Consider the following 6,407-nt stretch of genomic DNA (forward strand, 5'->3'; position numbering starts at 1 on the left):
GTCTTTTTCATTTTTAGCCATGGCGTTGTACGTTTATTTTCGATTTATGAGTTTGACTGTCCCTCTGGTATCGTTCGTCCCTCTGTTAGCATCAATTAATAACAAACTCGTTTTTTATTTTTTATTTTTTTAATTTAATATTGACAGATTTCAGATGTCTGGTTTAACAGGTTTAAATGAAAAGTAATTAATTATTGAAATGTAAGTTGTATTTGATGAAAATACAAAACATATATAAAGATTGGGGATGAACACGGATGCGGCCACTTTCATTTTTGACAAAAACCATCTGAAAAGTGATGTTGCTTGGTATATTTGATAGATTTTTCATATTTTAGCTTATATCAGAGCGTTTTTAATGACTAAATCAGTTAAAATCTTTCACATAAACTAATCGAATCAATTGAAATAGACACTTAAGTGTTTAAAAAGTGTCCAAAAACTTTCGTTACATGAACCTGAAATTTGAGGCCAAAATCGACCCTTACCGGACCTTCTCCTTTAAATAAATATCTCGATGACAGAAATCGAAAATAATATAAATACTTTGACAAATCACTCCAAAATTTGAAAAATACAATGATTCAAACACTTATTCCTATCCATGCCAAGTCCAAGTTATAAAATTGAGAATGGAAATGGGGAATGTGTCAAAGAGACAACAACCCGACCAAATAAAAAAACCAACAGCAGAAGGTCACCAACAGGTCTTCAATGTAGCGAGAAATTCCCGCACCCGGAGGCGTCCTTCAGCTGGCCCCTAAACAAATATATACTAGTTCAGTGATAATGAACGCCATACTAATTTCCAAATTGTACACAAGAAACTAATAAAAAAATAATACAAGACTAACAAAGGCCAGAGGCTCCTGACTTGGGACAGGCGCAAAAATGAGGCGGGGTTAAACATGTTTGTGAGATCTCAACCCTCCCCCTATACCTCTAACCAATGTAGAAAAATAAACGCATAACAATACGCACATTAAAATTCAGTTCAAGAGAAGTCCTAGTCTGATGTCAGAAGATGCAACCAAAGAAAATAAACAAAATGACAATAATACACAAATAACAACAGACTACTAGCAGTTAACTGACATGCCAGCTCCAGACTTCAATTAAACTGACTGAAAGATTATGATTTCATCATATTAACATCAGGCACAATCTTTCCCGTTAGGGGTTTAGTATCATACCATCATAACATATATGAGAAGAACATAACCCGTGTCATGCCAACAACTGTTTTTAGAATAAATGTCTTTAGTTCCGACGCAAAGACCTTATCAGTGACTCAATATTAACGCCAAAATATGCAATCTTTAATGACTTGACAACAGTATCGTAATTATATCCCTTCTTAATCAGTCTATTTAAAGGTTTTATAAGTTTCTGAGGTGAATACTGACACCTTTGTGCTTTATAAAGAATATTTCCATAAAAAATTGGATGTGAAATACCTGAACGTATAAAAAGTCTGCATGTTGAGCTATATTTACGAACGATGTTTTTATACCGATGATAAAATTTAGTAAAAGTTTTGACTAGTTTGTGATATCGAAAACCCTGGTCTAATAATTTTTCAGTAATACATAAATTTCTCTCGTTAAAATCTAAAACATTGTTACAAACACGAGCGAATCGTACAAGTTGAGATATATAAACACCGTAAGATGGTGACAAGGGAACGTCACCATCTAAAAACGGATAATTAACGATAGGAAATGAAAAATCATCCCTTTTATCATAAATTTTAGTATTCAGCTTTCCGTTAGTGATATAGATATCAAGATCGAGGAAAGGGCAGTGGTCATTATTAGTATTAGCTTTATTTAAAGTAAGTTCTGCAGGATAAATTTCATTAATATACATACTGAAGTCGTCATTATTGAGAACCAAAATATCATCCAAATATCTAAAAGTATTATTAAATTTGTTTATCAGATGTTGTTTTGGTGGTTTTATACAAAGCTTAACTCTTATACTGCCAACGGGCTGATCAGCACCGATTGGCATTGCCTTTAAATGCCATTAGATTGATTGACCATGCCTTTAACTGCCGATTTGGCCGATATATGTGTTTTATAACTGTTAATCGGCCGATTTGGCCAATGGCCAATGGTTAATGTAAATGATATGTGACCCGCCATCACATTTCCAGGCTTATGGAGGTAAAAGTCATAATGCGAAAACGTCGATGTAAAGTTACGTTAACGTAATCGGGGCACCTGTTATTGAATGTCCGATTTGTTTAACTCATAAACTTAACTAAAATTGCCTTTTCTATCGTTAGGAACTTGAATATAATTTCGAATAATTATGTAAACGGAAGATTTGTTACGAACAATATTTAATTATGCGGGATAAAATAGAATTTATAATCCCGACATAATTTGCGACATAATTAATTTACGCAACTTATTACTTAAAGCTTTGATGTTTACAACCTTGTTCTGCATCACTGAAAGGGCATTTGGTTGTTATCTATAAATTATAGTAGCATTGCAGATAAATCGTAAAAATAAAAAAGTAGCGAAGGACTATAAAATTCGTAAATTAATTTCCTGTCCCGTATTAGTGTTGAGCTCTAGGTTTTCATCAAGGGGGACTACTCACGTTTAACTATTTTTAGGGAAAACGGAACTATTTATTCTGACATAGGCGACAATACTAACATTTTCTAAATTTACCAGTTTTTTATAATAAAAACCTGGATAAAGCAATTATGTGTTATGTTAGTACTTTATTACTCTATTTTAAAAATTAAAGCCAAATAGTATCATGACCAATTTCCAAAGGAGCTTGTTTATGTTATCCATGCCCACCGTCATTTTACACCAAATTTATGAAATTTTGGAAGTCTTTTCAAATAATCCTCTAGAAAATATTTCTATAGGTTTTAAAATTTATATTGTAAGTTTACACACTGCAGTTATTCATAGATAAATAAAAAAATACATTGTACCCTTACATCCAATCACAGCGCTCCTAAGTTGTCTTCCTTCACCTGTCTTTGGTACATAAAAGGCCAACCTAATGCTAATGACAACAAACGAAAATGTAAACACGGAAGACAATATATTTTGTACATACTTTGAAGATGAAAAGGAATTTACAAGTAAGGCAAATTAATGTAGGGTAAAACGATATAGTAATATGGCAAGTCAAAGTAGTGTTTTCTCTAACGCAAGTACTGTACCGCTGGATTTGATTGTTGAACAAGATGAGGATTTCGTCAACGAAATTGAAGAAGTCGATAGATTTATTTTTTTGGGAATGTAGAATTCAATGAAATTAATGAACATAACTTTAACACAAACGATGATGATGACACAGATAATGACGAGTCTGACAAAGAAAATACAGAGACTTGTCAGATAGCTTTCAGTGATTTAGACATAAATGAGTCTGTCAAAGAAAAACAATTTCTCGAAAACACTTGCAAATGTGAAAACTATACAATAAAGTACCATGCAGCACTATTGTTGACCATGAAGTATTGTCTGAATATAGATATACATGTAGTTGTTTAGAAATGGATAAAAATGAGCTTGACATGGTTATAAAAGTTCAACTGTTTGCACACAAAAAAAATGACTCAAATGTTGATGCCAAAAAACATAAGAGCAAAGAAAGAGAAAGAATAAATCAGCAGTATTATTTTAATCGCCACCAGATATACAGGAAGACTTTTTTATTTGCACATGCAATTGGAAAATCAAAGCTAGATTCTATATCTAAATCATTGGAAAAAGAAGGTTTAAAACCCAGGACTCGTGGAAACACCGGTAAAACCCCTAAGCATGCTTTGTCCATAACTGATATTCAGAGAGTGAAGCATTTTATTCAGGAATATGGTGTAAAATTTGGAGTCCCCTTGCCTGGTCGTTTGCCAAATCACAAAGACTTAAAGGTGACTCTACTGCCTTCAGATAAAACTAAAGCTGACATACATCAAATATATAAAGACGTTGATTTTAATTCGCGAAGCATAACATATTTCTTTCTCTCTTCATTCTTTCATTTTACGTGCAACATACTCAATTATACGACGTACCATAATGAAAGTCACTTTCAATATCAGCGCAATGGTTTCCGTATGTCCATTAGTGCATGCTTTTCCGTTAGAATCGGAGCGGAACACAATAATCCGTGCAAACCATGGGCTTCGAAACATGCCGGCATGCAGAAAATTCAGCACCAGTTTAGTGGAAAAATATCGTCAATATAAATAATGTTAATCTGTTGAAAAAAATCAACAATAAAAAAACAATCAACTGTTACATGTGTAATAAAATATTCTAAATTAATTTTTAAAAGAACCTTCATTTCGTAAGCGAAATAAAATGTAACTGAACAGACATAATTATAAAATATAAATTAAAAAGCATTTAAAGTCATTATAAACGAGTGACCGGTGAAAAATAATGTTATTCCAATTCTTGAACCAATGCATACAAACATCATAAACTTAGTCTTCTGTAGACGATTTTATCATTTTTTTTCGCATAAATTTCGTATAATCGTCAATTTTTTTTCCAATCGGTCAGTGTTGTTGTGAAAAAATGGCAGGTATTTAAAGTTCGTGTTTTGAAGCCGAAGTTTAACGATTGTCACCTGTTTGTCAACAATAAACAAAAAGCATGGATATTGAGCACGTGTTTAACATGAACAATCAGAAAATAGTTAATTTTAGGACGTTCATGCATATTGCGATCACCGGATTTTTACGAGAAGGGTCACACTGAGGTCACTTTGCATACGGAAAATATGTCGGGGAAATTGCTTCCTGGAAGGTTGCAATAAAAATAAAGTTAACTTCTTCCAAATATGAACAAATTAAAGAATTTTCCTCAGAAAAAAGAATATGTACATAAGTTTTATAATGAAAACTATCCATTGAGTTACAAAAAAACATCTGCATTAATTGTTTTAATTTGAAGTTTCATAAGACTTTTAATAACACGATTTCGTTCTTTATACCATCGTGGAGTTTGAGAAAAAAATGACAAACATTTGATTTGATTAAGTTATTTGTTAAAACAGCAAAGAGTGCAATAAAGAATTTATGAATGTAAAAAAAAAATAGAATTGATTTTCTCGACGGGAGACGTAATTAAAGCTGAAAATAAATATAGTTGCTCAAAACAGGATGACAAAAAATATGCAACTGATGAAAACAAGTATCAACATCAAATCCTAATGCTCGAAAAAAATAACAAATAGTAGTCCTCTGATTATATAACTCTGAAGATATGTCATTCCTTTTGAACAGTTTTAAAGAAATATGTGCTGCAACTGCCAAAACATATGCCGGAATAACGTTTTGGAGACAGCTGACAGAAAAAGAAATTATTTCCTTTTAGCTATATATAGTATTCAACATTGGTTTTGCTTAGGAAGTCTTCCTTTGAAGACTATTGGAATTCATCCATGCTAAGTCATATACCCCACTGTTTCAAAAAGGTTATGTTGAGAATTCGTTTTCAGAACATACCTTAAATTATATTGAGGAAAACAAAAGCAAATAACTGATGAAGACACTGAAAACTCTGAATCGAAAATATTTCAGAACTCCACCCTCCTGCCTTTTTTTTGCGATGGACAAGAAGTTGTAAAAATTGTAATAAATATCCTCATTTATGGAAGTACACCACTAATTCATGGTCCCATTGCTTTCTATGTTAATTCCTCCATTTCAAGCAGACACACCTCTTTTCTTTTAAGGTAACACGATACCGAATGGCATATCTCCCGATTTCCAAACTTTTTGGCATACGCGTTCTTTGCACCGAGTTACATCGAAATATGTAATAAAAAATGGGGGTCACCATTTTTGTTTTCTTGGTATTTTCATTGGAAAACGTCGATTTGGGCGACAAATTTACTTAGGTATATAGGGGAAATGCCTGTTTTTCGGCTAACCTTTTTAGATTTTCCAATGGATGGCTATGTTCTTATATACGGAGAACAACACAAAACTAACATAATATTCAGAATTACAAACTGAATTCATACATGTATAGAAAATCATATGTCACCATCCTTGTTTTTGAAATAAATGGCTTCAAAAGTGATTGATACCCTTAGAATTTGACCGAAAACGTGTGCCGTTATTGAATACAGAATGTAACGTTATTCTCCAGAGAAATGGAAAACACAAAATTTGTCGGGATCATTGAATAAAACTTTACACACACATTATTTGCCATTACTGATACCGCAGAACAATGATGTGGGGTCCGTTTTGGTGACTTTTGTGTTAGCATCCTAACACAGGATTACTTGTTTTATTTTCGTTTCCCCTGTCAGGTTTCCGTAAATTTCCTAGTGATGAGATTCTACTGATATAATTTATTTCGTCCTACACATAGAAATTTCACTAACATGAATTTAACATTAATCTCGTC

Source organism: Mytilus trossulus, chromosome 11 (genome assembly GCF_036588685.1).
Source record: "Mytilus trossulus isolate FHL-02 chromosome 11, PNRI_Mtr1.1.1.hap1, whole genome shotgun sequence".
NCBI lineage: Eukaryota > Metazoa > Mollusca > Bivalvia > Mytilida > Mytilidae > Mytilus > Mytilus trossulus.